Below are 17,437 nucleotides of genomic sequence, written 5' to 3'. Positions count from 1 at the left end.
TGCACGATGAAGATCGGAGTGAGATCCCATCAGTCATTATGGCATCAGCACGGACATGGCAAGACCTACAATATCTTGTGTGGCACCAAGTGATTTTCACATATTTACGAAATTAAACAGTTTGCAAACTGTTTTGAGCAGACGTAACTACTTTGATTACGGTACTCGCAAGGTGTACAAAGGAACTGTAACTCATGAAATGTTAGTTAACTTTATTACATTAATGAATAAAAGAATTACGTCGACACATTTCTTTCCCAGAGGAGTATTGGATAAATTACAGCTGTCATTGAATAGCAAAGCATCTCTTGAGGTACAATGTTCAGCATTTACTAAAGTACAAGATCTTCAGAAACTTCAACAAGTTATTGATCCTACACTATGATGTTGTCACAAACTAAGCAAAGGTCTTACGTCCTCGGCTCTATGTTGACCCCGGTGCGGGGGCGCCGCTGTGCTGAGAGGGGAGGTGTAGTCTTCAGGGGAGCAGATTGCAGAGAGACATTACTATCATCTGCGGTTTCGATATGCGTTGCCGACTTTCACGACTTTGGCAATCTCTGGACGGTGCCACACAAGCAATGGGGACCTCAAAAAAGCAGTGACTTTGACTGTAGACGAGAACAACATGGGAATTTAAAAAATGGTCCCACATTACAATATGGGCCTTGACAGCTGTGGCGACTATACGATAAGGTCGTGTAATTTTGTAGATAAAGTTTACACTGCATTGACAAAAGTCATAGGTTACCTCCTCGTGTTGTGTCAGACCACCTTCTGCCCAGTGTATTGCAGCACCTCGACGCGACATGGATTCAACGAGTAGATGGAAGTCCCCTGCAGAGATATTTTAGCCATGCTGTCTTCTGTACCCGGTCACAAGTGTTGCTGGCGCAGGATTTTGTGCACGAACTGACCTCTCGATTATGTCCCACAAACATTCGATGGGATCCACGTCGGGCAATGTGGTTGGCAAAATCAATCGATCGAACTGTCTAGAATGTTTTTGAAACCAATCGCGAACACCTGTGGCCCGGTGACAAAGGCGCATGATCAGCCATAAAAATTCTATCGTTGTTTGGGAACATGAAGTCAGTGAATGGGTTCAAATGGTCTCCAAGTAGCCGAATATAACATTGTCCAGTCAATGGTTGGTTCAACTGGACCAGAGGACCCACTCCAGGCCATGTAGACACAGCCCACGCGATTATATAGCCACCATCAGCTTGGACAGTGCCTTGTTAACAGTTTGGATTCATGGCTTCGAGAGGTCCGCGATGAACCGTGGAAAAAAATGTTGTTCTGAAGATAGCGCCGCAGTGCGTTGCGTGAAGCAGTCGCCCTCCGTTTCTGGCGGTGGCGCCGCTGTCGCAATCGCAGCTTTGGTGTCTCCCTCTGGTGGAAAAGGGGAAAGGTTGCCTGTTCACGTGTATTTAAGGGGTTCTATAAGCTCGCCAGTGGGCGTTGGTCAGTCGGAGTGAGTCTGGATCAGTCACTCATCACCAGTTGCTGGTCTGTCTCTCGTTCGCATTTGTGCGGCAGATAGTGTCTGTCTGTCGTTCGGAGTGCTACTATGTCTGTCGTTTGGATTAAACTTTAAAGCCGGCAAAATGAGAGTCTTCTCACTCCGCCAGTAACAGAACTCTGCTAGTGGTCACCCGGTCGGGACTGAGTTTCTGCATCTGAGTCTGCGCGTTAGGCCGCCAGTCTGCTCGAGTTTGCTCAGGCAATGGTCATTGGCTGTTGGATCGATCGGTTGGTCGGTCGCGCACTGAGACACAAGATAACTTGTCCGTCTTGAGCGTCGGCGCTTGTGAGGTCGCCACGTGAGTCCAGTGGGCCGCCGCGTATAGCGAGGGGTGGTGACTATGCGGTCGACACGAGAGCAACAGGAGTCAACCTACGACATCAGTCTGGTCGGTGCGAGCTCCGACGCCGTGAGACGGGAGATCGGCGCGCCTTCCTGCGTCCGTTGAAGCGGCTGGCAGCGGACGGTTCAGGAGAGCGATTTAGGGGTGCTGCGCCAGGTCTTCTCGAGAAATCGCAGTTTATTAGAAGTTAAGTGATTGGTGATATGTTGTTTGATTTACTCTTGTTAAATTCTACTTGTTTTCTTGGTGAGGTCACCAGCCGTTTTGCTTTGGGGTCGTCCCACCATTCTTCTCCGTTTGCCCACCCTCGGGAAGGTGGTTGTTTATAACTTGGGTGGTCCGTTTTTCCCTTGTGGAGTAGGGGCGAGTTAGAGCAACCTGCGGTTCGGGTTGTTCGGTAATCTCCCTACCAATCTACCGTACGTTAGTAGCTGCCTTTGTCGGGTTTGGTGTGTTAACGAAGTTATTGCTTGGAGTGTAACGGCGTAATACCTGAAGAATGTTTTGATCTTTGAAAACTTTGATATTATTGTCTGTGATCTTGAGAGGCGGTATCTGTGTGCTGTAGAGCATCTTAACTATTGTTTGGCCAACCTTGTAGAATTTTATATAAGATTGCATTTCATGGGCCTTTATTTAAGTGATCATTTTAGTATATAAAGTTGCCCCCCCCCCCTTTCACCCTAAGACTTTTCTTAGAAGTTAAAATCAAGTTGCACCTTCGGTGGCAAGGTTAATATTTTAATTTTTAGTGTTTTGTACCATTTCCATCCCTCCTACGGGGGGTGCATAGCTTGTGTGCTTGTGTAACTTGTTAAAACTCATAGTTTAAAGTTATCTGGTGTGTTGCAGATTTGCACCAGTGCAGTCTTTCAGAGGCTGTTGTGAGCGGTCGTAACTACGGCCGTGTCAAAAGGGAGCAGCAAGGTTCTCTGTCCGAAGGCTCATACAGTCGAAACATGTTTCTTTCTGCCTCTGAATAAATTGTAACTTTGATATTTAGAGGGTGATTTCTGATTATAATTTTAAATCTGTTTCTTTTAAAAAATGCTTTAGGCACTATTAAAGTGAATAAAATTTTCGTTTGTTAAGAGGAAATTGGTTATGATTTCATCAGTTACTCCCTGGCAATTACTTCCACGCTTACATAGTGTGATTAAATGTGTTAATGTTCTTGATGAATCGCTAAAAAATAAAATAAATTGTTAAGAATATTCTTTGAAAATAAATCACGGTTCACCCATTAATGCCAAATTTCGCCGCACTGTCTTAACGGATGCGTGCATCGTACGCGCGACATTGATTTCTGCGGTTGTTTCACTCGGAATTGCTTAGATGTTAGCACTGAGAACTCAACACAAACGCCGCTGCTCTCGCTCGTTTTCCGTGGTGAAATTCTTGAAATTTCGTATTCTCTGTTCACTCTTGACGCTGTGGTTCTCTGAATATTGAATTCCCCATCGATTTCCGAAATTAATTGCCCCACGAGTCTATTTATAACTAGCATTCCGCGTTGAAAGACTGTTTATTCCCGTCGTGCGGGCATAATCACATCGGAAAGCTTCCCGCATAAATCACCTGGGTATAAATGAGAGCTCAGCCAATACACTGCCCTTTTTATACCTTGTGTACACGATATTAACGCAGTCTGTATATGTGCGTATCGCCATCCTATGACCTTTGTCACCTCAGTGTATGTTGATGTCTTTTGTTTTCATTTAGTTATGCCAAGATGTCGTTTACTTTTGGACGGCCTTCTTACTTCCCTCACCATGTCACGTGACCATTAAACCACCAGACTATATTCACTCTCGTGGTGGGCAGTGGTCATTATGACATGGCCATTAGTATAGTTGTCGCCCCAACATCCGATGGAAACGGTAAAATGAGTTTCATCACATATAGAGTGGTGTCATCATCAGCGACAGCATATTCCAAACCAAGATTCTTTTGTGCCAAGCGTCCTGTGACGCTCAAAGAGCATGTGCACTATTACGATGCAAAACTTCCCGTAGTTTCGTCGTCGAACAGGACAGCACCACAAAAAAAAGAGTGTCAAGTTGGCTACAGAGAGCCTTGAAAGTTTAATAAAACGCCTGAAAGTCTCACTAACGGTAACATCGACTGTGTCACGCTGCGAAAACTTGCTGGTACCTGTTGTAAATTGGGTGCGTGTGTGCTGGCGGTGTTCTGGCGCGCCCACGGTCTCTGGGCCATAAATCGCGATTTGTGTGCGCGCGCTGGCGCCGGCCGTATTACAGCGCACCGCCCGCTATTGTAAAACCCGGTCCGGACCGGCGGCGAATAAAACGCCGCACTTTATGCAGTTCAGTCCACTGCACTAGTGTGCCGCCGCGACCTGGCGACCGCAGAAGTGCTGACTCCTGTTCCACACGAAGAGCTTTGGTCGTTATACGGCTGGAACTCTCCCTGCTGGAAGCATTCGCAGCCTGTTGGCTTTTCGCTAACGCTGTTGCACCCTCCCATGTGCTGTGAATAACCGTCCTTTGCCGAGGTGGACACGCTTGCCAACTACTTGCACTGTCCAGCTCCATGTCGTTCCTTTACGACGCAGCTGTTCTGGGCGTCTAGGGGAAATTCTCTCTCTCTCTCTCTCTCTCTCTCTCTCTCTCTCTCTCACACACACACACACACACACACGCATACAGACGCACGCGCACACACACACGCACACAGACACCGCTCACACACACCGTAAGGCATTCGTACGTTTTCTGCCATTGTAAATAATTCACTTTTACTGTGCTGGGACAAAGATGAATGAGCGCGCTGGCGGAACAGTGGATAGAATGCTCGTCTCTGTGCTGAATGTAATCTGTGCTGCGCTTGGTTGCGTCAGTTGGGCAGCGCTTGGGTATTCTTACTTGAGGTATAATAGCGAGCAGTTGAGTTTTTAAAGAAGGAGATTTGATATTTGTGAATCTGAGAGAAATTATCTCAAATACTTTATTATGGAGAAGAAAACTTATTTGTAAATACATATTTTTGATTCTATTGATGGAGAGCATTTTTCGGGGGCACTTATAAGGCCGCAGGATCGAGTCCTGCCTCGGGCATGGATGTGTGTGATGCCCTTAGGTTGGTTAGATTTAAGTTCTGCGTTCTAGGGGACTCATGACCTCAGATGATAACTCCCATAGTGTTCAGAGCCATTTTGAACTGATGACCTCAGAAGGTAAGTCCCATAGTGCTCAGAGCCATTTGAACCATTTTTGAACTTATAAGGTAAGCAAATGGTTCAAATAGCTCTGAGCACTATGAGACTTAATACCTGAGGTCATCAGTCCCTAGACCTTAGAACTACTTAAACATAACTAACCTAAGACATCACACACATCCATGCCCGAGGCAGGATTCGAACCTGCGACCGTGGCGGTCGCGCGGTTCCAGACTGAATCGCCTAGAACCGCTCGGCCACAACGGCCGGCTTTAACGTAACCAATGTATACGCCAGAATGAAATGTTTGTTTATAAGAACTATTAATTGAAGGAAATCTTTGTCCCCAGATAACTAACAACGTTCATAATTAGTGTTAATTTGATCTCTTTGTTTTCGTTATGTCACAAATGATGCAACTGGAATATCTGTAATTTTTCTGTTGAAATAAATTCGTAATTGTCAGTGTCTTCTTATATAGTACAGTCTTTCTTCACAATAATCGCAGATTAATTTTTCAAGAACGACTTTCTTTAAAGTAAGACCCTCCTCAATCATTCTTAGTAAACTTTTGAACGGTGTCCATTGTACCTTGTGCCACACGCAGCCACAGAGTGTTTCTGACAAGCCAAAAAACATATTTTGAAGTGAGTAGTTTACTTTTTCTTTATCTGCTGCATCTGTTGACTTATATTCGCTTCCGAGAACGTCAGTAGACCAGACGCAAAATAACATGCTACTTATATTGATCTCACTTTGTATTCTTATGAGGAAACAGTTCGTAGTCAGACTTATCAGATATTGTGCTACATAAGCAGACTGATTGACAGTGAACAGCATAGGTAATCTGAAGCAGCCATTTTGCTTTTGAGAATAGCAGTATTTTATTTTTGTGGATATTTCAACTATGAAATTGCAGTTCAGGTCACCAACTTTCATAAAAGGCTTCATTATTGAGTATCAGTTAAATAGTTTTCACCGAGTACACAGTTAGTTACTTTTGGCATTTAATTAGACTAGTTTTCATTATTTCCAATTCAGTCATTCACTAAGTTTAAAGTTTCGTTTCACGACGCTGTCGACACGCAGAACACAGCTCAAACAACAATCAGTATTTTTCAGCATTTGAATAAGATATCTAAAGCACAAATTACGTGAGGAAAATGTTTTTCAAAAAATAATATTCAGTATTTTATGGTTCAAATGGCTCTGACCGCTATGGGACTTAACATCTGAGGTCATCAGTCCTCTAGAACTTAGAACTACTTAAACCTAACTAACCTAAGGGTTTCACACATATCCATCCCCGAGACAGGATACGAAAATGCGACAGTAGCGGTCGCGCGGTTTCAGACTGAAGCGCCTAGAATCGCTCGGCTACAGCGGCCGGCTCAGTATTTTAATTTATAGATAAACTATTATAGAAAACTTACAATAACAGCACACACCCACGCCACACACACGTGAACACACGAACACACGCACACACGAAACGAAGCCTCGTAGTCTCACATTGTGAGACAATTGTTGTGGGTTGGCAGGAGAGCCAACACCGGGTTACTAGAGGAAGCCGAAAGGCACGCGTTTTAGCTCACGCAGGCTGGCGTGAGGTCTGGAACAGGACAAGGAAATTAGAATTTAGAAAAACGGACGTAGCTGGTGGAATACTTAACTTTAATCCATTAATGGTGAACGTCGGTCTGGCCGGTACATAATTCACAATATCAGTGGTAACTGATGATGGCGCCTTGCTAGGTCGTAGTAAAAGCGTATTTTGTCAGTGAACCATCGCTAGCAAAGTCGGCTGCACAACTGGGGCGAGTGCTAGGAAGTCTCTAGACCTGCCGTGTGGCGGCGCTCGCTCTGCAATCACTGATAGTGGCGACACGCGGGTCCGACGCATACTAACGGACCGCGGCCGATTTAAAGGCTACCACCTAGCAAGTGTGGTGTCTGGCGGTGACACGACAACAATACTACCTGTTTCCATCTCTAATGCGTTTCTTTAATATGGTACAAATATTACATATTCCTCAAAATGCAAAGCCCCAGTTCCATTCATCAAAGCTGAACTAAGTATTCATACATGTTCTTTTTACATTCTTATCTATGCAAATAATTTGGTCTGCCCTCGTTATGTAGATCAAAACATACGTTACATCACAGCCATTGCAATGAACCATACCCTCTAATAAATCGCCATTTTATAATTTTTTTTTCTTACGCGATCCATATACATCTTCAGTCAAATATAGTTCCATCTCAGTACAGTTCTTAGGCTTCCACGCGTAGTGTGAATTTGAATAAAATCATTTTGGGTAGACTACGTCATTATGAAACACTGAAACAATTAAAACACAGACGATCCGACCGACAGCGCTTCTCTTCAGAGCTACTATCGACTGGATTCTGGTGGCTGTCTTTCCGTATAGCTGTCCGTGCACGACAGTCCACGATACCATTACGTTAAAAAAAGCCGCGCGTGAAAATGCGATTTTTCAGGGGGTCGTATTTCGGGTCCTATTGATTTTAGATGTCCCTTCGGCTAGCGAAAGGGCATACTGTAGCTATCCTACTGTACAGAGTCAGCTTGTAAACATTACGCACCTCCACCAGTTCAGACAAATTGCGCAAATCGTTTGGTTCTTTCACGTTTGGTGTGGTCCAAGATGGACTTAGGCGGCTGATAAAAGTATCACTTTTTGATGGGCGTTTCTTCAGAAAACTCCGAAAACCATGACTTTTGGGTACGAAAATTACCATTTGTGGAGTGGTCAATTAAATAATTTCTATTCACGGCAAATGTAGAATTTAGGAACGTTGAAGCTTTTTTCGATATCATCATCCATTATCGAGACCCAGAGGTTCAAAGTTCCCTTAATTATTAACGTAAAATACGTTCTTAATAGCCGGTCTGAGGCGTAAATGTATTTTTAACTGATGTGGTGAATGTATGGGAAGGTTCAAAAAGTTCAAATGGCTCTGAGCACTATGGGACTTAACATCTGAGGTCATCATTCCCCTAGACTTAGAACTACTTAAACCTAACTAACCTAAGGACATCACACACATCCATGCCCGAGGCAGGATCCGAACCTGCGACCGTAGCAGCAGCGCGGTTTTATGGGAAGGGATCTCGGGTAGTCGCAAAGGTTCTGAGGTCACCAACTATGTTTAGTGTTTTTCATCAATGAAACTTTATGATGTTTCTGTTTACAGAAATCTCTTCACGCTAATACACGTATGTCGAAAGTGATACTGCAGAGACAGAAAATGAACTACAAAGATACTTGACACGTCTGAAAATAAATTTAAAGGTTATGTGACACTGAAGGACTGCAAATTCAGTAAAATATTTCTAATAATGTGTTTGCTCTTTTAAGCTACAGATCGTAAGCAGGGCTTTTTAGATGGATTGCGATCGATGACCGAAGGATGCAGAAAAAAGTAAAGCAAAGATTTTATGTAATCTTTGTGTTATGCGCACTTAATCGTTGTTTATTTGTGTCAAAATATATAAATGTGTTGAAGTATGTAAATAAATTGTCGAAATTTTACTGACCTATAGCATTCGTTTTATATATGCAGCTCACCCTGCTGTAGCAGAGAAAAGACGGGAACCAGAGGAAAAATTCTCCATTCGAAATCCAAAAAAGGTGAGTATGTCCGTCTTTTAAAGACCCTCACAGAACATTGGGAACCAGCTGTCTCAATCGTCCCTCCGCGTTCCTCACCAAAAATTGTGGCGTGCGAAAATATTCGTGTTTTTTGTGCTGAAAGAGAACAGTGCCAGTGGGAGAGAAAGAGGGAGGAGGAAGTGATGGTTGGAGAGATACTGATGGTCAGTGAGAGACAGTAGCAGTAGAAGAGAAAGAGGAATGAATGGAGACAGAAACAGTGGGAGCAAAAGAGAGAGGATCAGTGGAAATGAAAAATACAAATGAGTGGAGACCATACATGGGCTTGAGGGCTTTGAGCCCTCCCAGATCGGCGAACTTCAACGCTTAAGTAGAAGGGAGGACGCATTTTGGACTGAAATTTTAAACACCTAGTTATTGGGAAATTCTTGAGCCCCGTTATGGTGGAGGCAGTGACAGTAGTGAAGAAAGACAAAAGGAGGCAGTGTACGTGAGAGAGGAAACAGTGGCAGGGGGATATATTGTGAATTAATGGAAGAAAAAGTGGTAGTACGAGAGACATATGCAGACAGTGGGAGTGAGAGAAGAATGCTGAGTACGAAGGCTTAAATACAAAGAGAGACTGGATAAAAGCATTTAGAATGTTTGTTAAAAGAGCGCGAATACGATAACATACCAAAATTTTTGGTGAGGAAGGTGGAATAAAGATGACCAGCTGGGTCCCCATTTCCCTGTCGGAGTCTTTTAGAAGGAAATGCATCCGCCTTTTTTGTTGTCCGACAGGAGTATTTCCCCACTGTTACTGTTTTATTTCGGTTGTCAGATATCTACCGACCTAACATTCTGGGACGCCAGTGGACAATTCAAAGTAAAATTTGCTACGGAGCTGTGGCAGAGCGGTAGGCTATTGTCTATGTCACCCTGGCAGGTAAATGGTAGGCAATGGCGTACCGGCACCTCGTACCCAGGGTAGAGCTTTTGTGCAGCGAGTCATTGATGCAGCAATGGTAGTTCCCTCGTAGCCGCTTGTCTGTACTGTCGAACCTGGGTGATATGAAGCTGCTGGCTGACGAACACATGGAACCAGTGGACTGGGATCGCTGGTAACCAGATCGTTAACTTGTCGGCATCCTCCCTATTTATGCTGTTAGGGCATTAGTATTTCAACAGCCTTTCTTACTTTTCGCTGCTACATCCACCACCAATACGTCGACCACACTCCCGGTAGTGTTGAGCTATTGAGAACCGCTGTAAAGTCTGCCGAAACGTCGGCATTCAAGTGGTTTCTGACGCGCCCTAATACACAAAATGATTTTATTCAAAAGGATCGCGCTATTCTTGAACAGGCTCGAGCTATTCTTCAACCGTTTACACTTTTACATTTAACACTCTCCTACTATCTTTTTTCAATCAAACATCCTTCTCTAATTTTCTGATTATTCCATAACAGCATTTGTTTTCAATGACCTCAATCCTGTAGACCAACATTTGTGCATATGTACCATTCCCCAATAGGAATTCCACAACTTTGCTCTCAACGAAACGTTTCATACATCCCCGCTGTAATATACAAAGCTCTAGCAATACCGAGGTGTCACAATCCTTTCTCTTTGACCAAACCCAAGGAAGATACTCATGACGATCTGTGCTTAACACTTGCACTAAACACACCGCCCTCTTATGACGTAGGTGGCCTGCCCCGGTATAAACGGCTTTACACGGGGTGATTCAACTAAGCCGTTCGCCTCAAATATTTCCGGGACCGTTTAAAAAACCGTAATTCTATTTTCATCCAAATAAATTGTAAAAATTTCTCACAAAACGTTCTATAGTCTCTTTCAATGGCTGTATTAATTAGAGAGATATCAGTATTAATTTCACTTTTTCAAACGGTACTATATTAATTTCTGTTGTTAGTATAGTTCCCATAAAAGAGATAAAATCAACGGCGTTTCAGTCTTCCAAAACCGATTGCCAGCTTCGTAGCTATTATTATCATTAGAACGTAGGATATATCTGTTTTGAACAAGAAACCGGTTGCTGCCTAATGCGCAAGTTCGCTATTTCATACCCATACAAGGACATACGTACGACACGTCGGATAATACCGGCATGTAAGAGGCGCAGAGGTAATGTAACTATCAATCTATATGTTTCTTTCAGGTACGTCGACGCTGGCTAGTCTGAAAAATACGTGCCTTTCACAGACTACGAGAAACCAGATATGCTACTTCTTAATGGAGAGTACAGAAGGAATGCGAAGTTGAGTTGTACGCACAGACAGTGTCTAACAAGAGATTCCATCCATATGACGTGTCTCCTCGCCATCAGATCGACCAGCGGAACTGCAGAAGACTCATGTTGCACGTTTCTGGAGCAACAGGATAACAGATGGTTTCTTAAAAGAATTTGCTTTGCCGATGAAGCTACATTTACAACCGAGTTAATAAGAAAGTAGGTTCTTTATTTTTTTTTTTTCATGGAAAAGCCGAATAAAAGAAGTATGAATTACTGGACCGGTTAAACTCCGCTCTGGCTGGCGCAAGCTTAACATCAGAGGCGGTGGAGGCCTTGCTTGTTGTTGTTAATATCTTAATTTTAAATTATGGGGCTATGCAGGACCCCTCTGTACAGCATCAGGAACTGATAACTCGACTTATTCAACTATGTCACTAAATGATGTTAATCTGTATTAGTTAAGTCATCACTTTATATCTAAATGTCATTCACCTTCACAAAAGAACTTTTATCACCACATTCTCTTCCATGCACCGACTCCTATGGCGAAGAGTATCGGAGGGAAGCAGTCTTTGAAAAGGGAGTGAGACAGTGTTATAACCTATCCGCTATGTTATTCAATATGTACGATGAACAAGTATAAAGGAAACCAAAGATTAATTTGATGAAGGAATTAAAGTTCAGAGAGAAGAAATAAGTATTCTGAGGTTTGCCGATGACATTGTAATTCTGTCAGAGACAGCCAAGGACTTCGAAGAGCAGTTGAACGGAATGAAGAGGTTCTTGAAAAAATGTGAGATGAACGTCAACGAAAGCAAATCAAGGGTAATGGAATGTAGCCGGATTAAATCAGGCGATGCTGAGGGAATTAGTTAAGGAAACGAGACACTAAAAGTAGTAAATGAGTTCTCTCATTTGGGCAGTAAAATAATTGATGACGGCCAGAGTGGAGAGGATATAAAATGCAGTCTGAGAATGGTAAGAAAAGTGTTTCTGAAGAAGAGAAATTTATTAAGAATGAATGTAGATACAATTGTTAGGAAGTCTTCTCTGAAGACATTTGTCTAAAGCGTAGCCTTGGATGGAAGTGCAACGTGGGCCATAAACATTTCAGACAAGAAGGCAACAGAAAATTTTGAAATTTTGTGATTCAGAAGAATGCTGAAGATTCGATGGCTAGATCACGTAACTAATGAGGAGGTACTGAAGAGAACTGGGGAGAAAAGATATATGTGGCACAACTTGATTAAATTAATGGCTTATGCTGTGAGACATTAAGGGATCACCAGTTTAGTATCGTACGGTAGTGGGCGGGGAGAGGGAGTGAGGTGCAAACGTTGTAGAGGAAGACCAGGAGATGAATACAGTAATCGGGTTCAGAAGGCTGTAGGTTGTAGTAGCTATTCGGGGACGAAAAGGCTTGCACAGGATAGAGTAGCATGGAGAGCTGTGTCAGACCAGTCATCGGACTGAAGACGACAACAACACGATGAAGTGAGGAACTTGGCGTACATTTTAATTTACACATGGAAACTAAAAGATTGCTTTGGCGTCAGTTGCAAGCTGTTAATTCAAGTGGTTTCCCACAGAGGTCCCTCTGGTACACGTAGCTCGTTCGTTCCATCATTTTTCTGCCAAGGTGCGTGGAGACGGCGGTAACACTGCACCAAAAGGTGGTTTGTCTTCTCCATAGCAGGTAAGTCAAACTTTATTAGAACGGTGCGGCTTGACTCTCGTCGAGGACAGTACAATGTATTCGACGATGGGACCAGTAGGTTCAAGAAACTATGGTTACTGTGACAGGAAATCAAGAGCCTCCATCGCGTCTCGATCAATACGTAGAGCGCATGCAGCAGAGCTTTGTGCATAGTCTATAGAAAACGATATTGCAAGCATGTCCGAAGGAACAGGAACTGCTGCGACTACAGCCGTTATGAAATACATGAAATGTACTCGCAGTTGCGAATATGGATAACCATCAGATGGATAATAGATTGACGACGATGAAGATCTGTGCCAGACTGGGACTCTAACCCAGATATCCCCCTTATCGCGAGCGGTCGCCTTACTGTTAGGTTATCCGAGCACGACTCACGGTCAGAGGCAAACTTCCACATGACGTCAGCTATGTATGTACAACGTGTACTCATACATCCATTATGTATATTCCCGTACCGGGGAGACATTTCACTTGAAAGTCACTCACCCGGTGTGAGCTGATATACAAAATTGCAATGCCTGTGTTATTCTGAAAGACGATGCCAAGTTCCTTTGGACATGCATAACACAGACTCTGCAAAAAATGGTTCAAATGGCTCTGAGCACTATGGGACTCAACTGCTGAGGTCATTAGTCCCCCAGAACTTAGAACTAGTTAAACCTAACTAACCTAAGGACATCACAAACATCCATGCCCGAGGCAGGATTCGAACCTGCGACCGTAGCGGTCTTGCGGTTCCAGACTGCAGCGCCTTTAACCGCACGGCCACTTCGGCCGGCACAGACTCTGCAAAATCGTATTTACCCGCCGACACTACGCGTGGGCCTTTCAAGTTTAATTTCTCCCTTGTACAGGAATATACATAATGAATGTACGAGTACAAGTTGTAGACACACAATTGACGGCGTGTGGAAGTTGAGATCTGTCGGTGAGCTGTGCTCGGATAGCCTAATGGAAAATCGGCTTTCGGCCGTCGTTACGTGCCGTCCGGATCCGAGCGCCGGACAGAGCACCACAGTTGTTTACTTCCGCGTCGCGGTATTTCCTGTTGTGTAGCGCCCATTACTACTGTACCTCATCGCGCACTGTTACCGCCGAGCGACATTTAAAGTAACATTCCAAGCTTGACATGCACGACCACGCGCTTATGAAATTGAACAAGTCATTCGAGAAGAGCTAAGTCTGGACCCCCAGGAAGTGATAGGTATTCACTTCTCTAGCAATGGCAGGATCATCTATATTAAAATGACAACAGAGGAAGCATGTGCTGAGGTAGTTCGACAACACGCACACGGACTCAAATTTAAGCGTTCTAACGGGCATATTGGAGAGGTAACGCTAGATCACGCTGGTTTCGGTCTTCTAACAATTCGAAGTGACACAAGACGTGGTCGTCAAAGCTTTCCGACCCAACGGCAATGTTGTGGACCACTTCGCGTAAAAATGGCAGACGTTGAGGACGCACCACATGCTGAATGGTGTCCGCCAAATCAAGATCGGACTCACCACACATGCACCAACCTATCTAATGATAGGTGGTGTGCGAGCCATCGTTATGCACGATGGCCAGCCACGGACGCGTGCTGGTTGCGGACAACAGGGCCATGTGCGGTCACACTGTCTCCGTCGACGTTTGCTCCAGGTCCCGACCAGTGACTCAGCTCACAAAGCGACGATCGCTTCTTTACCAGACATGTACGTCACGCCGTACGCAGCCCCGATGCGTCACTTCGGAAAGCGCCTGTTCTCCCCCCGGCACTCCCCACTGGAAACGTCAGTGCAGGCGCGGCCTCACTAGCACCATCTCCTCCGACGGCTACGATACCACCAACTCTTCAGAGCTCGATGTCCAACCCGCCCGCTGCGATGGACATCGATGCGAGTGCGGTGCCTATCTCTACTTTTCTTCAGACGTCCACATTCTGCCACTGAACAGCACCTCCGAAAGCAGCCGTCGCCCCGAAAATGGAAGAAGAGAACTCAAACGCCATCCGATGACACACTGCTTCACGCGGCATCACAAGCGGAGGAGCGGATACAAGACAGTGATCTCCCTTCGAGCGCCCTGACGACAGGAGTGGCCACTGCTGATATCCCACCTGAGGAACAATCCCACCCGACAACGATGAATTCCATCGGGGGAGATTCCCTGGATCCTGCTACAGCAGCGACACCACACCTCGCTCGCCCTCGATGAGTGCGACAGTCTCTCGCCACCTGTTCCAGTCTCCTGATGTCGACGATGGAGCACATCGAGATGGTGGCTCTCCCGTCAGGCTGTGTCCCCTGGAGGTGCCTGACCCACCTTCCACCCAGTGATTGCGGCTACAGTGACTGCGCCGGATGCTAAACGCCAGCCAGACATCTCTGCTGCAACATCTGTGCCAATGGTAGGACCACGCTCACAGCACTACCGCATCGCGACGATGGACCTGGTCACCATTCGGGCGTCACAGACACTGGCAATTTTCCGAGAGACTATTTATGCTGCTGATGTCGAATTGCTCGCCTTCAAGAAGTGATCGTCGCTGATTTATACCCGCCCCCACTGGCTACACAGCACACATTTCCCATGCTTCTGACTATGGTAGTGGAGTCGCCAACCTCCTCCGCTCTGGATTCCCTGCTGAAGATGTAGTTTACCTTCCTAATGCTAGAGGTATGGTTCTCACGCTGTTTGGCGTCTGCATCCTCATCCGGTTCCAGTCGACGTCGTGACCGACATACCTTCTTTGCTGACGAGATAACGCCGCTTTTTGAGGGTCCCCTGGATGAAACGGTCCTCGGTGGCGATGTTAGCTCCACACAATCGCCTGATGACCAACCTCTAAGTCATTCTCCGTGTGCAGTCCTCTCTGTCATCATCGAGAGATTTCAGCTTGTTGACACTTGACACACGGACAAACGTTCATAGCACCCGCTCAAGTTTCACATACTATAGGGGGCATTCGTCTAGTCGCCTCGACCGTATACACCTCACACTTTCCCTTGCTGCCGACTCTTGACATGCCGAAGTATGGCCTCTGGCTTTCTCTGATCACGACGCCTACATCTGCGACGTCGTCCTCGCCTGCCAACAGGTGTGGAACAGTCGCGGTGTGTGGAAATTAAACGTTTATCACCTGACTGTCCCCGAATGTCGACGGATCGTTGAGAATGCGTTGGCCATCTGTCGTCGATGTCGCCCAGCATACACATCCACCTTATCTGGCGGGTGTCCTGCGCAACACCTGCTCTACACTGGTAGCTGATGGGATACGGCAAAAACTTCAAAGTTTGGTAAGCGAACACCATGGACTTTTATTATGTGGTTCTTCGTGACTGCACTTCGATGGCATTCTCTCCTGTCCGTCAGACGATAGTGCATCGTGCTAAAGCGCAGATCATTTCACTGATGCTACGACGCTTGGAAGGGACCCTTGTCAGATTCTGCACCCATGTCCACATGCCTCACGAAACGCATCAATGTACCACCTCCTCACAGAACGCCGACGTCGACATGGAGCTCTCATCCACGACCTCATCGATATGGAAGGACGACGATACAGTACGCAATGAGCCATTGGTCACGCATTCTATTCCCATTTCCGCCGGCTGTACTCTGCCATCCCACATCCCCTGACGTTAATTGAGGAGGCAGCAGCCCTGACTGTCGACACCGTGCCAGAGAATGTGGCTCAAGAACTTCAGGAAAAAGTGATCCCTGATGACGTCCTAGATGCTATTAAAGTGCTGCCAACAAGTCCCCTAGACCTGACGGCCTCCACCTCGAATTTTACAAGTGTTTTAGCTATCTTTTGGTACCAACTTGTACGTCCATCTGTCGTGAAATAATGTCATCCACAACGAAGATCCCAGCCTCCTTTTCTTGATAGGGTCATCATCCTGGTCCTTAAGCTGCAAGGGCGATCACGGATCTGTGATTACTGGCCCAACACTCTACTCAACAGTGACATGAAAATGTTTGCCCGTTTTTTAGCCTCACGATTCAAGAAGGCAGCAAGATACGTCACCTCCCTTGATCAGACTTCGCTGAATGGTGACAACAACATCCATACGGCCTTTGCCGTTACAGGGACATGATCGCGCTTGGGGGGTCGCAACGTGTACCTGGCGCGTTAGCTTTGTTTGACATCAGTCAGGCATTCGACCTTGTCCACCATACCTCTTTGAAATCCGTCCTCCAACACATGGGTTTTCTGGCTCGTATAGTAACAGTGGTAATATGGCTCGTGAGCGGCGCGACTTCAAGAACATTTTGTATTGGTCGAATTACCGCGCCTCTAGCGATCGAACGCTCTGTCTGACAGGGGCAACTGCCCACTTTACACGATACTGTATGCTTTGGCATTAGATCACTATTCCACGGGCTTCGCCAATGCCTGGTGGGCATCACATTGCATGGGTGCCGCTTCAGTTGTACAGTTTATGCTGACGATCTAGTCCTCTACCTCCGCAATGAAGACGATGTTCGCGCGGGACTGACTTGGGTGGCTACGTATGGGGAGGCATCGGACAGTTCTCTTAAGATTTCCAAATCGAAGGTTCTGCTCATCGGTGAAGGTCTACCTGAGAGAAATGTCGCTCCTCTAAATGTGGCCACCACCGTCTGCTGTTTGGGCATTGATTTTATGAATGACCTCCGTGGTTCAGCGGCAACAAACAGTAGACATATCCTGTAAATGATCAGGGCTGGCGTTGTAGACCACCGGATTAGATCCCTCGAAATTTTACAGAGTGCACAATACCTGAATATTTATCACACCTCACGCATCCCCCATGTGACACAAGT

This window comes from Schistocerca serialis, chromosome 8 (genome assembly GCF_023864345.2).
Source record: "Schistocerca serialis cubense isolate TAMUIC-IGC-003099 chromosome 8, iqSchSeri2.2, whole genome shotgun sequence".
NCBI lineage: Eukaryota > Metazoa > Arthropoda > Insecta > Orthoptera > Acrididae > Schistocerca > Schistocerca serialis.
This window is presented reverse-complemented; position numbering follows the sequence as displayed.